Source organism: Cyrtonyx montezumae, unplaced genomic scaffold (genome assembly GCF_038088225.1).
Source record: "Cyrtonyx montezumae isolate F1298 unplaced genomic scaffold, pur_monq_1.0 scaffold_17, whole genome shotgun sequence".
NCBI lineage: Eukaryota > Metazoa > Chordata > Aves > Galliformes > Odontophoridae > Cyrtonyx > Cyrtonyx montezumae.
Window position 1 is genome coordinate 17,543,846 of NW_027071903.1, and position 18,932 is coordinate 17,562,777.

Consider the following 18,932-nt stretch of genomic DNA (forward strand, 5'->3'; position numbering starts at 1 on the left):
ATGAGGGAAAGCAGTGATTTTGGCTTTACCAATTAGCTGACATCAACCAGTGCCCTGGGAAGCCCAAGAATACCAGAGTAAGCTAAGTTTACTAAGTTACTATATTTGAATGTCCAATGACCAAACACAAAGTTTTCAAATCTAATTCTACTCTTGGAAGAGTAATTGTGCTCTCCTTGAGACCTTATTATGATGTCTTCAGAGTCTCTGAATAGGGAGTTTCTCACTGATATTTAAAAACACACACTGAATCTGCTTATTCCTCAAATCCCTCCAGTTTCTCACTGTAAGAATACCACATGGAAAATTAAGAACATTGATTTAATATCAAAAACAGGGAAGCACTGAGATTAAGGCAGAAACTGTCATTCCATTGCTCTATAGATTAACATAAGAAATCACAAGCTCCAGATACAACTAACAGCGTGAGTGGAATCACTTGAATTCACACTCCTTCAGATACATACAGCTACTTCTGGGCCTCCTCGTGAACATCAGGCACAGAGGGACGAGAATCAAAGCAAAGCACAACTGAACAGTATCCAGTGAATAGGATTTCTGACTCCGAAAACCTCTGTGAGCATGTAAGCCCTAATTACCAGTTCTATTTTTCAACTGAAAAGCTGAGTGCAATTTACGGATTTCTCTGAATGCCAGCAAAGCTGTCTTTCAGTTTTGACTTGTGTCAACTCTCACTTGTTTGTAGGTATTTGTTCAGCGTTACATCATATCTTTGCACAATAGGTGGACACTAAACAGCAATGCCATCGAACACATGAACATATCTCAAAGTACAGACCTTGTATTACATCTCAAGGGAGGATCAAGATGCATTAAGCGCACATTTATCAGTCATCTGTCAGTTCCAGTGACCCAAGTTTGAGATGGAGCACAGCTACTGTTGTAGCACTCAAGTAGAGGTGTTAAAAGGAGCATTTTCTAGGTAACAGTTGGCCTACAGAGTACATATTTGAGACTTCTAAAGGAATCTGTATCATAGCAACTTTCAGGTCAACCCATGAAAGCCAAACACCATTACTGCAGCACCATAATCTATCAATATTTACAGGACAATGATAGATCATTTTGTATATCAACTCAAAAAGGTCACGTTCCAAATGAAATACAAGTACACTACTCTCTCACATACTAAGTTGCATGGCACAGGTGCAGCAGACCTATTCTAGGTGGCCGGTATAATTTAAATTTACAAAATAAAATGACTTTTTTTTTTTTGGTACTGAGAGATTCCTGATATTTGTTGCAGTGTTAGAAGAAACAGTGCTGCTTTGTTCCAGTGAGCTTGATAATTACATACATTTTACAACAAATAAACCAATATGTCTGTATCTGTTGCTATCTAATGAATTCAGAATGTTTCAATATCAGATGCCAGCAACAATTACTGGAAACACGTTACCAAATACAACAGTCTCCAAATGATGAGTATCATACTTTAAATGGATTTAAATATTTGAAACAGCTCAGATGGAGAGATGTGTAAATTATCAGTAAGTACCAAGGCTCTACAAATACCCATTTACATCGATAGATACACATACACACCTGTGCACAAATATAAATGCTTATATTAACATCACCAGCAGATCTGGTAAATGACTTTTCTAGCCAGGTTGCCTAGTTCTTGCAATATTAAACAATGCTTGTGATTTCGCCTTTGAAAAGTCCTCACACCTCCATTGTGTGCAGGAAGCATTTGATATGCAGCCCTCCAGGTGGTGGAGTGCCTTTTTCTTTGTCTCATGAAATCCCACTCAGATTTGGCTGAGATATAAAGCACAGAACCAGTTTCCCCCTCCTCACTTGCTCCTGCAAGTGGGTTTGGCAGCTTGCCCAAGCCCCTGCAGCTCCCAACACACGTCTCTTATCACCACCAAAGGAACTGCAGCAGTTGATACTGCACTAAATACACCTCCAAGCCACAAGAAGCAGAAAGAAACAAGCATGCCTTATTCCCTAAACACAGCACTGACTTCGAGCAGAGGAGCTGTAGTTGCTACAGGCAGCACACAGGGCAGCAGAATCACATCTTGGGGGGAAGAGAAAGAAGGTAAGCAGACTAGCTTCATCACCTGACCTCCCTAAGTACCCACTCCTCTTCCACTGCCATAAACTGCGTCTTTCCATCTCTGGGTTCTTTCATCCTTCCTCCTTTCTGATCTCTGGGCCTAGGTGCACCAGGAGGAATAGTTTGCTGGAACTCAGCTTTCTAGCAGGAGCACCAAAAGCACGTGGAGTTCTGTCGAGCCCTGTGCCCATCTCATGCACTCCAGAAAATAACCAAAATATCTACACTGTTTCTACATTTATTGTGCAATAATTCCAAGTAGATGGCCAGCTCAAATAAGCTCAGATGAATCAGAAGGCCACCATGGGAAATGTACAAAGTTAGAACAAAAATATATCCAGGAAAGACCAGAGGTGCACCAGCACAAGCAAAAGAGCTTGCTGTCTTTGGAGCATCTACAAGCAGTTCAAATCAGGAGTCCTCAGCCTCCATGCTCTGCTGCAGCCAACAACTGTGATGTCTAAAGACAGTGATAATAAAGCATCTCTATACAACAGGTTTGCTCATGTGCAAGATAAAGGACAACCATTGTTTTGCTAGTGTGAAAAGTCAAAGCTTGCAGATCTATTCAGTGTATTTAAAGGAACTGCTACTACCCAGATGAGTATCAGCTTAGTTTCAAGTTATGTTTCATTTTTACTTATTTTGATTTTTAATTGGAAATGACTTTAAAGTCTTTAAAACAACTTAATTACAAAGTTAAGCACAGAAAACCTGTCTGGATAACACAGTTCAGTCCCTCGTGGTTATACACTGTGATATAAAGCAACATGAGAGACAACCACAGAAATCACAACTGCATTTCAATGCTGAAACTTTGATTTTGGTAGATGTAACACCAGCGACAAGAAAGCAAAATAAAAAACAAATGAGTTGCCTTTTCTCCACTGAACTCCAGACATACTGTCTGCACCCACACATATCTGATCTACTTTGTCAGGGCTGCTTAAATTAGATCTGCAACTTCAGGAGTACCCCTGCTGGCCTACCCGGGGCCGAGTCAGGGGTGAGCAACAGCACGTCCTCAGAAGCTCGCGCAGAGGGTGAGGCTGCTGGAGCATCTGTACCCGGAGGTGAGAAGCCTTCATCTTCCTTTATCTTCCTTCTATCACAAGTAACAACATCACTCAAGTGTAAGGTTATTGCATATGCTTTTATGGACTGAATTCTGTAGTACAGCAAGCTTTAGCTACTGAGGATGAAAAACAAAGTATATTAATAATCTTAACATTTTTCGTGTTGCAGTGGCACCAAAACAAAACGGTAGGTACCATTTCAGCCATAACCTACACAGACACTTAAATTTTATCGTTACTTGACTCTGTGGATTTAACTCCAGGCACCTTCCTAAGAGCCTTTTAGTGAAGAGATTTTACATGTTTTTCAAACGAAGACCATGGAGAATGATAATAATATTGCCTCTTGAATAAAGGCTACAGTTTAATCACAGGAAACATTTCTGAGGAAAAAATCATTCATATCACAGCTGGTACACCGCAGAATCACAAAAGAAAAGGAAACAAATATCAATCCACACCTCTTCACCTCAGAAAGACTTGGGATCAGTCTGGTACTCAACAAATTCTGTAAAGACATTATCTAATTTCTTCGCAGCCAGATGGAGGTGGCGAGGGATAAGTAAGCAGCTGAAATAGTTACACACATACTGCAGAACAAAAAGAGGCGGTATCAGGTATGGGGGTCTCTTACAGACTCCTGCTAAAACTCTTCTTTTTGTTTCTCTTCTCACTTTTTCTTTCTCTTTTCTCAGTATCTTCCCATGGATAGTCCTGGCCTCCCAAAGAAGCTGTCATTTTTGTCATTTTATGGACACAGCCATCTGTTTCTAATCATCTCCCTCTCTCTGAGCGATACCTTTGGTACTTTTGGCTGCTACCTGCAAAACTCTATAGCAAAGTCTCCCAAGGACTCCCCGTGCAGTTTGGTGTGTAGGTTTTAGTTAGGTTAGCTGGGCAGGCAGTCCTTCACACAGACACGCATCATCCAACCACCATTTTGAAAAAGCTGTCAATAAAAATGTACCAGGATGTCCTGGAATCAGCTGGGACAGAGTTGCTTTTTTCTTCATAGTGTCTGGTATGACATTAGGGTTTGGCTTTAGGAGAAAACCAATGCTGACAACACACTAATGTTTCTGCTGTTGCTGAATGGGATGAGGTTCAATAAGACCAAGTGCCGGGTCCTGCACTTTGGCCACAATAACCCCATGCAATGCTATAGGCTTGGGGCAGAATGGCTTGAAGAATGTAGAGAGGAAAAGGACCTGGGGGTGTTGGTTGATGCTCGGCTCAACATGAGCCGGCAGTGTGCCCAGGTGGCCAAGAAGGCCAACGGCATCCTGGCCTGTATTAGAAATAGTGCAGCCAGCAGGAGCAGGGAGGTGATCATCCCCCTGTACTCAGCTCTGGTACGGCCGCACCTCGAGTACTGTGTTCAGTTTTGGGCCCCTCACTACAAGAAGGACATTGAGGCCCTGGAGCGTGTTCAGAGAAGGGCAACAAAACTGGGGAGGGGTCTGGAGCACAAGTCTTATGAGGAGCGGCTGAGGGAGCTGGGATTGTTTAGTCTGGAGAAGAGGAGGCTCAGAGGAGACCTTATTGCACTCTACCACTTCCTGAAGGGGGGTTGTGGTGAGGAGGGGGTGGGCCTCTTCTCCCTGATAAATAACGACAGGACGAGAGGGAATGGCCACAAGTTACGCCGGGGAAGATTTAGATTAGACCTGAGGAAGCATTTCTTTTCTGAAAGAGTGGTCAGGCACTGGAATGGCCTGCCTAGGGAGGTGGTTGAGGCACCATCCCTAGCGCTGTTCAAGAAGCGTTTAAATGAGGTGCTAAAGGATTTAATTTAGTAGTTGAGTAGAGATAGTGATAGGAGGATGGTTGGACTAGATGATCTTACAGGTCCTTTCCAACCTTATGAACTTATGAACTTATGAGCAGATCTGAACGGAGCCAAGGACGTTTCAGCTCCTCGTACTGTGGCTGTCCTTCCAGTGAGAAGCTGGGAGGAGCTGCGAGGGAACAGGACCTGGACAGCTGACCTAAACTGGCCAAGGGGATGTCCCATGCCATGTGACATCATCCAAAGAAACACTGAAAAGCTGTGGGAGCCACTGAAGGTGCAGCCACTGCTCAGAGACTGGCTTAGGCATTCATGAGCACATGGGGAACAACTGCATTATACTCATAAACAAGTGATGCATATATTATCATCACTGTTATTGTTTTCATTTTCTCTTCCTTCTCTGTCCTAATAAGTAGTTTTTATCTTAACCTACATGCTCTACTTCGTTGTTTCTTTCCTCCAGTTCTCTCCCCATCCCACCGGGGGTGAGTGAGTAACTGTGTGGTGCTAAGCCGCTGCCAGGTAAAAGTACAGCACAGGAAATGTCAGGATGAAGAAATTCATGGAAGCATTGCCACTAAGTTGAAAACAGTTTTATACTAACCAGGCCTTCCTAAGGCATCCTTCTTTTTCTGGGAGAACTCCATGAATTGTAAGCTGGGCAAGGTCACCAAAACAATTTACCAGGCTAGGCAAACAGGGTCAATAATACAGTACTGGTTCCACAATGCCACACTGAAATCCGTGCCTGCAGCACTATACCTGGACGATTCAGAGACTCACAGTGCATGGATCTCCACAAAGGACTATTTTCAAGCATAGCCTCTAAATTGTAATTTTAAATCAGCTTTTTCTCCACCTGTTTCCTGTTTGCACTGAAATTTCTCTCCATCAACTGTAGGCAGTGAATCTTCCTTTAGAACATGGCAATATTTATTGACTGTATTCTTCGTTCACATCTGTCAGACATGGGAAGTCACCACTGCTTTACAAGACTATCAGTTTTAAGTAATGCCATTCATCACAAAATGGAATAGTGTGAGCAACATTTCCTCAACTGCAATGAATTATACAAGGGTCAGCAAGCTGGAGTCACGGTTGGCAACACAGACATTGGCCTCAGGTAGCAAACCCATCTTTCCAGCTGTTCTCATCCATATGGGTTCAATGAACTGCAGAGAGTACAGGCCTCTGCTTATTGAGAGTATCTGCTGGAACTATTTCATCTAACCAGCATCATAAAACAACTATGAGGTAAGGTGAATGCTATTCATCTAAAGCTCATCTGGTAGCCAACTGCTGACAGAGAGAGAAATAGAGATGGCAAAGAAGCAGACAGATGTATTCAGGACATGCAGGTGTTCCCGAATTTAAAATCCCAATGATTAAAACCACAAGAATACACCTGCAGTTCACAAACATCTGGTCACACCAACAGTGCTATGCTTCCCAACAATTTTCAGGATTCCTTAGTGTGTTTCCTCACTAACATAATGCCCTTTTAATGCACACTCTGCCAAGCAGATTCATTTGGCCACTATATATTTTTCTTCCCCCCCCCCCCTTTTTTTTTTTCTATTTTTATGTACTTGGTCTTATGCATAAAACTATTCCATGAATAAACACATACTTTACCAGAACCCTTAGTACCTGTACACAGCACACAGAAGGCTCTGAATTTCTGCCTTTCAATACAATGCAGCATTCTTGACAATTTTATTTCTAGCAATGGACTCTGTAATAAATTAGTTTATCTAGACAGCACTGTTAACACCATCACCTTGTTTTCCTCCTCGCTTTCATTAATGTAATCAGATTCTCAACAAAGTTTTCTATTTAAAATAGCAATTGTGCAAACAGTCAACCAAAAATGCCCGAAGTTCGTACTGAATTGAGAGATGCTAGTGCTAGCTCTAAGAATGCTACAGATCTGGCTCAAAATAAGAAAGCAACACATTTCAGAGACAAGGCCTTCATCAGAGGCTGGTCCAATTTATAGAAAAGCATGAAGAAATCTTCACTTTCTTAACAGAATTCAGCCTAACAAAATTAATTCCAACTTAAACACACTTCCCACCCCCCACCCCCCCCAAAACAAACAAAAAAAAGACAATAGAAATAGCAAAGCCTCAAAAAACACTTCATTGCACAGCGATCATTTTTGAGCAACACCACTGACCCAGTTTGCCTCACCCACCTGTAACACTATGAATTATTCAAAGTTGGATCTTACAGAGCCCTTATCCTTCCAGTTAAGGACTGGACTGAATAACAGAGCTGGGCAACTGTTCCATCTAATCACATTTCATTTGGAAACTAAGTTATCTTGTTATTACATAAAGAACACAAATACTCCCAAATACAAAGACTCTGTACCAATAGGTTGTAACACAGAAACAATGAAATTAGATGCTGGCTTCGTGACTGTGGATATATAATATTTCATTCCTTAAGATGTTTCCTAGGATGAATTAAAATATGTAAATACATGTTAACAATGACTCATAATATTTTAATAAAATCTTTTTATTTCTCTTGTCTGCTTAGAAGTGCAGTCCCAGGTGTCCTTAGGGTGGTGGGTATTTTGTTTTTACACTTTAAGGACACACAAGGTTATACACTTGATAAGCAAGGAAGCACAACTATTGATATATAATGCAGATAATGATGCCAGGCTTCCTTTGTCTGGTATCATTCCCAGTTTTTGCTGGGAGCACTGTTCATCAACAAAGTGACTTGGTATCAAGAAGGGGATTCACATTTTTCAAGTTTTCTGCCAGCTAGCTATTCTGGGAAAGAAAAAATGTATTTTGATTTTTTCCTCTAGTGAAAGATTAAACAGCAAAGGAGTTCTTACTATTGTCACATTTTGCATTAGTAAATGGAATCAAACCACTCTACCCAAGACTCACGCCTCAAGTGAACACTCTCACTGAAACTACATCCCCAGAGACATTTTCCTCCACGTGTTCCTTATGCTTATCCAGGCTGTGAAAGTTCGACAAGTTTAAGGTGACCCCCTTTTGAAAATAAAGAGCAGGGACATTTTTGTGATGAAGTTCTGTAGCAGTGCTTCATAGCAGCTACCTAAGAGGCATTTTTTCAGTGCTGCCAGTGATATTAGGGGCAGGATTCTGGCACAGGTGTGAGGCAACCCTTCTTCCTGGCATGGAAAAAGCACTCCCACAGCAAAGCAGTGCAATCAAGTCCCTACACACCCAGTGCTTCAACTTCAGCTCTTAACCTGAGCAGACGTTTGATGCTTTTCTTACACAGTAGTTCACTCTGTTACACTGCACAAAATATTTTGCCCACTCTGCTCCTGTTCAGGTGCCTCAAATGGTATCTTGAAAATACAGTGAGGATGGAAGAGCGGACATTAGCTCAAAACAAGAAAAGTACCCATGATCACAAAGGCACAGAATGAAGCACAAAGCACTACCTCCAGCATCATGTCACACACACCTCTTTCCCTTCCTTCCCTCCACACCCTGTAAATGAAGGTTTGGTCTTTGTCAGGTTCTGCCCAACCATATGAATTTAGAGACGAGACCCAATTATATTTCTGGTTTGGGTTTTGTTGTTGTTGTTTTGTGTGTGGGTTCCCCCTCCTCCCCCCCCTCCCCTTCAGATCTCTTACTTTACTCCCTCAGGATCCCACACCATACGTAATAATGTTTTATTTTGGATCCATCTCCACCCCTCCACCCTCCATTTTTATTGTTATTTTTATTTTTTTTAGGATCTATCCCACGATTAAAAACATTTAGACTTAAGCTTAAGTGAGAGCTTGTAAAAGATGCTCTTACAAGCAAACACTGACATCTCATGCTTTCCTCTTTCTATTAAGCAGAAGTTTCAAAATGGCAGCATTGCAGTAAGCACAACAAAACCCAGAAAATCTTTAAATAGGCATTATTTATCCTCTTTAAGTATGCCTATTGCAGTCATTACATATATATTTTGGTTTTGTTTTTATAAAATTCCCATAGATTAATGTTCAGTGTGCCACATTCAATATGTATTCACAGTATGCGTGCATCTACTGAATCTGCACAGCAGGATCAGGGTCCAAAACATAACTAGATTGGCTGCATGTTCATTGAAGAAACACCTAAAGCACAAAACACATACACATTTCCCCAAGCCACACTCTGTGCCACAAACTTCAAGGGCCATTCTACCTTTACTTTCCACAAGGAGCTCTCATTGAAGTCAGTAGGAGTGCTGCACACAGTGCTGCTGTCAGACCTGTCCCTGAACAGAAACATGCCCTGAAGTTGAACTCTAAGCTCCATGAGACAAATAGATAGGGAATTAATCCCAGAGCCAAGCATTCCTTTCCTCGCTGCAAAGTCTTGTCCCCAGTCTCCTTTCTCTGAGAGAAGTGACAGTCAGTTGCACTGCCTGCTGCTGTGCCATATGTAACCATAGAATGGCTTAGGTTGAAGGGGACCTTAAAGCCCACCCAGTTGCAACCCCCGCTGTGGGCTGGTTCCACCCACCAGATCAGCCACGCAGGCCCCACCCAACCCGTCCTTGAGTGCCTCCAGAGATGGGGCACTCACAGCTGGGCGATCCATTCCAGTGCCTCACCATTTTCTGAGGAAAGAATTCCTTCCCAACATCCAACCTATGCACAGGGAGAGTCACTGAATCCTGTATGGTACCAAATCTGATGAAAGTGGCAAACACCAATAGCCCCAAAACCTTTATGTAGGGTGAAAGCATCATTGCTTAAGGCAGGGTCAGCTCAAATGAGGAAACAATACTGCTTTTCTCCTATTTCCAAACTCTTTGGAGCAATAAACTGTTTCAGAGGAACTGACTCTTCCTCGACATGAAGACATTTTAAAGTTCAGATAATGTGATAACTATTTCTCAACAATGCTGACACTGGGGCAAGAATACTTTTGCCAAAGCACAGAGGACAAAAAATAAAAATAAAAAAAAATCACAAAAGAAGGACATAATGGAGGAATTCTTCCTGGGGCAACTTGTATGATCCATCCATTGACACCAGAAAGCCTAAGCCACTATACCCCACCTTCAAACCTTGTCCTGCCACAGCCCTCAGCTCATCACAGTTACAGCCAAACTCAACTGCTGTTTCCAATTTTATTTTTCTTATTTTTCCCTTAGGGCAAAAGAAGGGAAACTCCTAAACAAGTTGAATATGCATAAAGGCCAATTGGGAGCGTAACACCATATAAGACAATGTTTACCAAACGTTTTCATCTCCAGGATTAAATTTAAGCACTTGTTTGCAAGTCATTTATCAGATGAACTGATCAAGCACAAGTTGCATTCATGACCTGGGGCTCAAATAAGCACTTTGTGAAAACCCATTTGTGCATTTCCATTCCTCCTTCTGTGGCCAGCTTTGCTTACCTCTCTTGCAAAGAGGGGTGATCTGCATGCGGCAGCCTGACAAATACCTAATAAAGGCCGTTCACGTGGTGGGTGTGTAAACAACCAAACCCGTTCAGATGTGCCGGATCCCTCCCAGAATGCATCCGACCAGTTCTGCCCCATGTTCTCAGAGCGCAGTGCAGATTTTGTGATGGGCATCGATGCACAGGCTCCATCATAACCTAGATATTCTGCCTGTATTCAGAAGTATTACTTAAACACCAGACTGAAGTGCCTCTGTACTCTATGTAATTAACAAAACGATCCTTTAAGCACCACAGAAGGACTCGGAGGTAGGCTTAACTAGCTTCATTCTACTTTCAGTCCCTTGGCTTTTTAGGGCTATGCTATATCCTTGTCAACACGATGGTGGTCCCCTTGCCAGATGAAGAAGGCATGTGCTGAAGCCCAGCCTGGCAGCTCTGTATAATAGGAACAGAATGTAGATGGCTGAGGTGAAGGCTGGAGGAGGAGGACAGGCAGCTTTTAATGTGCCGTGAAGCCCAGGCCACACATGCAGGTCTAGACAATGCCAGTGGGAAGACGGCAGCCTCTTCAGCCCACTCAGCTAATCAGCCCCTGCCATTCAGGCCCTCCGGACTGCACTGCTGATATAAAGGGGACTGAGGATTCAAGGATTCCGGATTACTGAACAAGCCCAGCAGTCACAAAGCCTCGCCTAGCACAATCCTCAGATGGCTGCTTCCACATCCCAAAATGAAAAATCACAGTACTCAAAAACCTGACAATGGAGAAAATACACTCAACTAGCATAATTCATTAATATCAAAACAGACATGATTAACAAAATTCATTTTAGTGCTGCTAAATGTTAATATCTCCCAAGGTCCCCTCTTTCCCTATTTACTTGCTCCTTTTCTCTTCTGCAGGAGGTTCTTCTGCAGAGAAAAGCACTTTTCACTCTAACAAGGTCTCTCTTTGGAATAGCATCTTTAAATTATTTAAATACTCATCTGGTAAACAATGTGGTATTTTTAACAAAAAGGTGAAAATCTTGTCACTTTCTGAACTAATCCCTAAGGAATTGTTGAAATCGGCAGCATGGTTTAGTTTTTAATTGATAACAAGGAGTGCTTGAGGAACTCTGTTCATTGTGACATGAAGATTAAAAACAAACTGCTAAGTATCTAATCCTACAGGGAAAAAAAGGCCTGCCAAAGCCTCCCCATGCAGTAACCGTTAAATATACACAAAGGTGCTTTCTCCATTGACTAAATGTGAAGTGGGAAAAAAAGCTCATGTCAGAAATAAGGCCACACCTGCATTTAAGAGCATCTGTATGATATTCATATACATTACAAAAACAAAAGGAAACTGCTAGCCCCTTTCAAAAGCCACCCATAACCACTCACATTTTAACCATATCTGTCAAGGCAAAACTGGGAATATTCACAGGCATCCCACATCAATAGGTGAATGCACCTCCTGGTGCCTGGGACGCTGCACTGATGGCAAAGGAGCACTCCCACCATAAATAATTGCCCTGTATATACATACTTGCCAAAGGACTGTGCTCACAAATTACTGACACACTTGAGCAGTGACCCCATGGCAGGCAGGTGATCTGTAAAGCAGGTGGGACAGCAAGTCCCTGCCACACAGCAAGGAACTGCAGCTCCCTGCCCCACAGCTCCTACAACACCCTGCGCTGCCTGCATCTGCACTGTGAGCAAACCTTCCCTCCCTGCCCCCTGTTCCACTGAAGCCTGCAGCAAACTTCTGAGAGATGAAGGGTTTTACCCTCCCTCCCCAGCAGTACCTTCTAACTGGAAACACAGCTCGTCACAGAAGTCACAGAAATTTGACAAGAGACAGCAGGAAGAGCTGCAGAGATGGAAGAGAAGGGCTGTTTGCCAGCTTGGTCACTGCAACCACAAAAACAGCAGCAACTATTTCTGTACTGAAGATGTTGGTTGCAGATTTCAGAGTCAGTAGCTTTGCTCCCTCCCTGTGCAGGCGTATGTTCACTTCTGACAGACCTGATTTAAAACTTCTAGCTGTCAAGGCAGTGTTGGTAAAAGCCTTAACCATAGTTTTTATGACGCTATTAAGTTTTAGTCATTTGTGGGTTTTGCAGTATATGAATACTATCAATGCCACCTTAATTAAAAGGTCTTGTCATCCTGTGCAATTAAAAAGAGAAAATGTACTCTCCTATGAATAGCCAGGAACAAATTGAGCAAGCTGCATTATACACGCTAAGTACACAGCAATTCTGTGCCTCTTCCTGTACCACATATATCCTCAAACATTTAGTACTTCCTAATAGTCCTGTTACAGTGCTCTATGTGTAATTGACTTGTGGAGTACTAGTGCCACGACATCTCTGGCCGTTAATGACAACTAAGTTAAACAAAGTTTTACTTTCCAAATATCTACAAACTTGATATACACTGAGTACAGAAGGAGAACCGTTCTCTCTTAGGATTTTCCACACATAAATGTTTCTTAAAAAGGCTGGCCATTCCGTCATGGAAAGAGTTTTCTAAAGACAGTCTCTTCCCATGCAAAGATAAATACCACTAAAACCAACTTTAATACCTGGGCATCTATTTAATTGGAAAGCACATGCATACAACGTAGACCGCATATAGCACTCTGTATGTAAAAGCATACTGGACCAGCTCACTGCAGTGCACTCCAGCAGGTGGCTATCAGCAGGTGTCCCCACTTGGGAAGGTGAACCTGTCTGCAACCAACAAGTCTGGCTCATTCTTTCCATCTTGACTCCATCTCAAGACCGCCAGGCAGCAGGTGACTGTTCGCCCGGGGGTCTGTGCCTGCAGAGGGACTGCCCTTGGGAACCACTAGCAACCTGAGGGATATCCTTTTCTCATGGTCACATCTTCCTTCCACTTACACCCTCAGTTGTCAGGGCTTTGCACTGACAGGGCAGCAAGAAAGCCAGACCTCCCCCAGTCTGTTGGACCACAGCACCCAGTTCAAGTTATCATATCAACTCAACATAACAGCCAAGTCACAGCCACTGAGTAGTGATTTGCAAAGCAGAAGATTCTATGTTATTTTCTTCAGCAAAGCCCAGACTTCCCTTGGACCTTTTTGGCATTACTGCAGCATAATTCAGACTTCCTAAGATTTGCCACAGACTGCAGAGACAGAACTTAAGTGTAATTTTGATGGACATCGATGTAGGTCTGAGGAACACAGCTACTGTTCCTAGGTCATAAAAATCTGAACACATACCCATGCAGAAGTCCCATACAATTCAGCTGTGAGTGACATAAATGGTAATGACCTATGAAATATACCAGTCCCACCACTATCAACAGTAGAACCTTCTGACCTATGAAATATACCAGTCCCACCACTATCAACAGTAGAACCTTCTGCTTTGGGACATTCATTTAAGTGATGGGTCTTTGTTTGCGCAGAGATCTTATTCACTGAAGTGCTGGGTAAATTAGGTTTGTGGGTAACAGACATTTTATCTTAGAAATCTTTCCCATCTGCAAAGGTGACAAAAGCATGGAAAACACCTTTTTCCCTTTGCCTTGCAGATAAACATAACCATCTGTTCAGAGAGCTGACACCCACCACCATCTAAACAAAGTACCATGGTGGATTCAAGGGTAGCATAAGACAGCCTGAGCTTGGGGGCTGGAAAGATTATCAGCAGCAGAAAACATGATGTTCTCATCTCTGTCAGGGGATGTTTTTTTCCTTCCTTGGTGCTGTGACTCACCCAGGAGTTCCCCACACAGCTGCTCTAGCTTCTGGGGAGATCTTTACAACCTGCACAGAGGCTCCTGGCTTGCTGCCTTGTCCCTGAAGTGCCCAGTGCTCCCCTGCAGAAGGAAACTCCAAAGCTGCTCCTTGAAAGAAGCTTTTCCTCTTACATCCATGCCAGCAGCTGCCTTTGGGGCCTAGAGGACCCCAAGCACCTGTTTTCTGGCTTCTATGAGCCTGCAGCATCTGCTTTGAAGTGATGCAGGTTTGGGGAGTGTCCTGGGGCACTTCTGAGCTGCACAGACAGGCGACAACTGCTGCAGCTTAGTCAAGCATATGCTTCAGAGGAGACACATTCCAGATGAAGGACAGGCCCAGCGAAGTTACAATCACAGAGAAAGTAAAGGGGAAAGGTTTTGAAGGGAACTGGAGGAATACTAAGGATACAGAAGGCTACAAAGCAAAAAAGAAAGAGTCTTAGTGTCAGGGATTGCATAAACTATCCGAGAGCAAGTTAATTAACATCCTTATTGACAACCTATTGACCACTTAGAACAAATATCATGTGACTTGGCTGTGAGATCCAGGATCTGGCTTTTGAACCCAGCAGTCAGAGAGCAGCTGGAGCAAAATGGGGAGCATTAGGTCCATTGTGTATGGGTGATGGAGTTCCACTGCACCCAGGACATGCCTGTGCATTACCCCTCCCTGCACGCAATTGTAGAAGTTACCACCTCAGAATCACTGCACATAACAGCAGAGTCCTCAGTGGCAATGATAGCCTTGGATAGAAAGCTGATGGCATCACTGGTTGTCTGAGCACAAAGCAATAACATGACTTGCATGTTTAACAGATAGATAAATGTACATCACCATGAAAATTCTTAGAAACTCCTATCAGTTTTTCCCTCCTTCAATGCAGATAGGGCAGTAATACTTGAGTAGTGCCCAACCACTCTCCAAAGATCCCTTGTAGCATAGCCACCAAGTGCTCCATCCTTATAAGCTGTGGGTCTGAGTCTGAAAACTATTCTCGTATGGGTTTTCCCTGGGAGCTGGCCTGAACTGCTGTCAATGTACTCTTTTCCCTCCAAGTCACTGATAACAGATTAGAGTTACTACAGGATAATAATAATCCCTGTGTACTGCAGTATCTTGTCTCAATAGGAAATGTGCAACAGCCATTGGTAAGGGAATTGATTTCTCATTCAGCAGTGACAGAACTGCATATCTCACTTCCAGGCTGTTGGCAGCTGCAATCCACTTTGAGTCATCTGAATTCTCACTGGCCACAGATATACACATGGTAGTGCCATTCTTAAATGATGCATCACCCAAGGACAGAGCTGAAGCAGGAATTCTGAGCACAGACCAACAGGCACGCAGCTTTGCTGAGAATTACGCTACGACCAGGAGGCCAAGCAGGCTGCTACCATTCTCAGTAGGGCTCCCATCCATGAAAAGGAGATTAATTCACAGGAAGTGGCTTCAGAGTAGATTGAAGTACACCAAAAAGAAAGGAAAACACATCTGGGGGGAATATATGCACAAATAACTCGTACTGGGTGCTCTGCATAGATAAAGTGTTATTTCCTTCCACCTTCCAGTTAAGCATGTGTCTGGTCTGAGCAGCTGAAGAATCACTCAGATACGAACTATGCCACCTTCTGTACAACTCCGGGTAAACATACACTGCTTCAGAAGTCAAATAAAAGCACAACTTAGATCACAAAAAATAATAATAATAATTAAAAAAGCACTGCAGCAACAATCCAACAAAGTGGTTCGCTGACCGCCAGCGCTAAGCGGTGCTGCTCGCTGTTACAAAGTACAGTACACTCCCTAACAACACTAAGTTGCAACGTGAGAAGGAAAATGCTTAAGTCACTGTGTATCTGACTGCTGTTGAGAGTATTTTGGATCACTTCCCCCACCCCTCTTTCCCCTCTCATTTGGCTACGCCTTGACAGCTTCCAGCATTCAGGGCACACCTTTTCTTTTTAACATCAGTTCGTGACCAACGACACTCGGGGATCCACACGTGAGAACCAGATCGCAAGCAAAAAATAAATAGAGAATAAGCGAGCAGGAGGCCACGGAGCTGAGAAACTCGGGGCGGGACCCCCAGCCGCACAGCCCCTCCCGAGCTCAGCACAGGGCCCGTTCCCCCCGTCCGGGCAGGCTGCTGGCTTAACGACCTGCACTGTTGAGAGTTTCTGAACAGAGCTGCGGTTTTATTTACTCTCAATTAATCATGCTCAACTGTAAACAAAGTGTCTGTTTTAGTTCTGCTGACAATTATCCACTTGTCAGCATCTCCCTCAAGTACCTTCAGCATCTGGCGACGCCACGGCACCGCTACATCAAAACGAACATTTTGTCCGTATAAAAGCACAGGCGCACCGCGGGTTTTCAGCTGTTCCCCGGCCATCCGCCGTCAGGCTGCGCTGCTCTCGGTGCCATCGGGACGCGGCGTGCGGAGCGCGGCTCTCCCGGGGCGGGGGGAGGAGGGGAAGGAGCGGCAGCGGAGCGCAGAGCCGTGGGAAGGGCGAGGGGGGGAAGGGCGAGGGGGGGAAGGGCTCCCCGCCCCGTACCGGCAAGAGAGCTCGTGCCCGCGCTGCAGCGTGAGTGCCGGCCACCGACGCACCCCATAAAAGCCCTTCCACCCTTTGTCTAGGGCCCGTACTCTCCTCAGACCCCCAGAGTTCCCTTGCCGGCGTGAGTCCTCCCGATTTAAGCTTTTAATTCACAGTAATTGCCATCGGCTCAAAATCTGTCCTGTACCTTAACGCAGCCGCCACGTCCTCGCGTCGGAGCGGCAGAACCCGCCCGGCACCTCGCGGCCAGCCGGGCACAGCCGGAGCACTGCCGGACCCGGAGGGGCCGCAGCCGCCCCCACCCCACAGCTCACCGGGCCTTGCACGCCCCGGCACCGCGTGTCGGACGGAGCGGGGAAAGCTTGAACCCCCCACCCCTTCCCCGCCCCGTGCCCCGGGCGCGAGCAGCAGCGCGCTCCGGCCGGCGGGACGCGAGCTGCACGGATCGGAGCGGAGAGATAACCCGGGCCGAAGCGTGGCCCCGCGCCTTTAACCCCGGCTGCCGCGTGCAATTAATTGAGATATCTTTTATACTTGATGTGTTGCAAAATTAACGCCTAATTTATGTAATTAGTCAATTAGCTCTAATTCTAGCATATGGTTCCCAATGCCCAGAAGGTGTTCTCGTTTCCCAGGTACTTATTTAGATGTCACGAAACGCAGCCAATTAACGCTACACGGGCGTAGCCCCGGCCCCGTTCCGCTCCCGCTGCGCGCGCGGCCTCCCCCGGCCCGGGCAGTGCTGGGCGGGCCGCGGCCCCTCGCGTCCGGGGGGGGGGTCTGTGCCGTTAGTATTTGCCAGCAGGCGCTGCCGAGGGAACGTTTGTTCGCTTCTCGCAAAGCACGGAGAGCTTTTTCGGATCGCCGCTGTCCGTACAACGCGTCCTGGATGGCGGGCGCCCTGCCCCGCACCTCCCGCGGGTCCGAACGCGGCATTGACGGCCGCAGCCCCACGCGGGCGGGCGTCGGGCGACGCGTGTCCCTCTTCCGGATAAATTAATGAGAGATTTAATTAATAAAACCAGAGAGCAGCGTAAATGCTATGATAATGAAGTTAAATGAGCGCGCAGTAAAATATTCACTAATCCGGCACATTGGCAAATGCCCCCTTAATTCTGCTGAGCACTAAAAGGGTTTTGAGCACCATAATGAGATTCCTCTGTCTGCTAATTAATTGACACCCTCCTGAATATTCATATGCGCCGGCACCGCGACGTTCCTAATTGCAGCGCGGAATGGATCTCAGAGGAAAGTAAATCGCCATAGACTTAATTAAAATAATGTATGCCGGCTCCAGTCCGCTGCCGATGAGGCATTTGCCACCGCGCGGCCCGAGGAGGTGGCACCCGCATCGCGGCACAAACGGGCGGCGGAGCCGCGGCCCCGTACAGCCCGCAGGGCGGCCCCGCACCGCCGCGGGGCCCGGAGCCGTCCGGGGCGGGGAGAGGCGGCGGGGAGGAGGGGGTGCTGCCCCGCATAGGCGTGCGGCAGAGCGGTGCGTGGGGGGGTGGGGGGGGAGGAGAAGCCACGTTTGTAAACTTTCCCTCGAGGAGAATCCGCTGCCTTTGAAGCTCGAGCTCCGAATGTGCTGTTCGCACCTCCACGCCAACACCGCGAGCTGATGTCGGACGCCGAGCTCAGGGGCTCAAAGCACGCCGAGCCGCACGCGCAGCGGAGGTGAAACGCAGCGCATGCCGCTGCCCGACCGCGGCCGTACCCGCCGGGCCCGGGCCGGCCGAGGGGCGGGGCTGGGGGTGCCGCAGCCCCGGTTGGGCAGCGGGCGCTCGGCCTCCTCCTGCCCTACCGCTCAGCAAAGGAGAATCGGTCTGTAGCAAAAGGCGGCTGTTAAACAAAAATCACCACAGGTTAGAAACTAAAAAGAGTTTATTTGAAGACATACAAATGCATATTTATTATACACATGTAGGCATTAACAATGTAAATTACACCGCCAGCGCTTGCTGGTTGTTTATTCATTAGATCTTTAGAAAATCTACATTGCCTGCAGACAGCGGGAGGATAATGCGAGATACACGCGCAGCGCCGCAGCCCGCGCCGTCCCGCCCGGCCCGGCCCCGCGGATCTCCGCTCCCGGGACAGCGGGGGGTGGGGGGGGAGGAGAGGGCAGCAGCCGGGGCCCGGAGCGGCTCCGACGGCTCTGCCTCTCGCCCGCAGCGCGGCCGTGTCCGGGCCCGAAGGGTAATGCCTGTTGTTCCCACCTCCGCTCGGCAAAAGAAAATAAGACCGTCAAGTTCTTT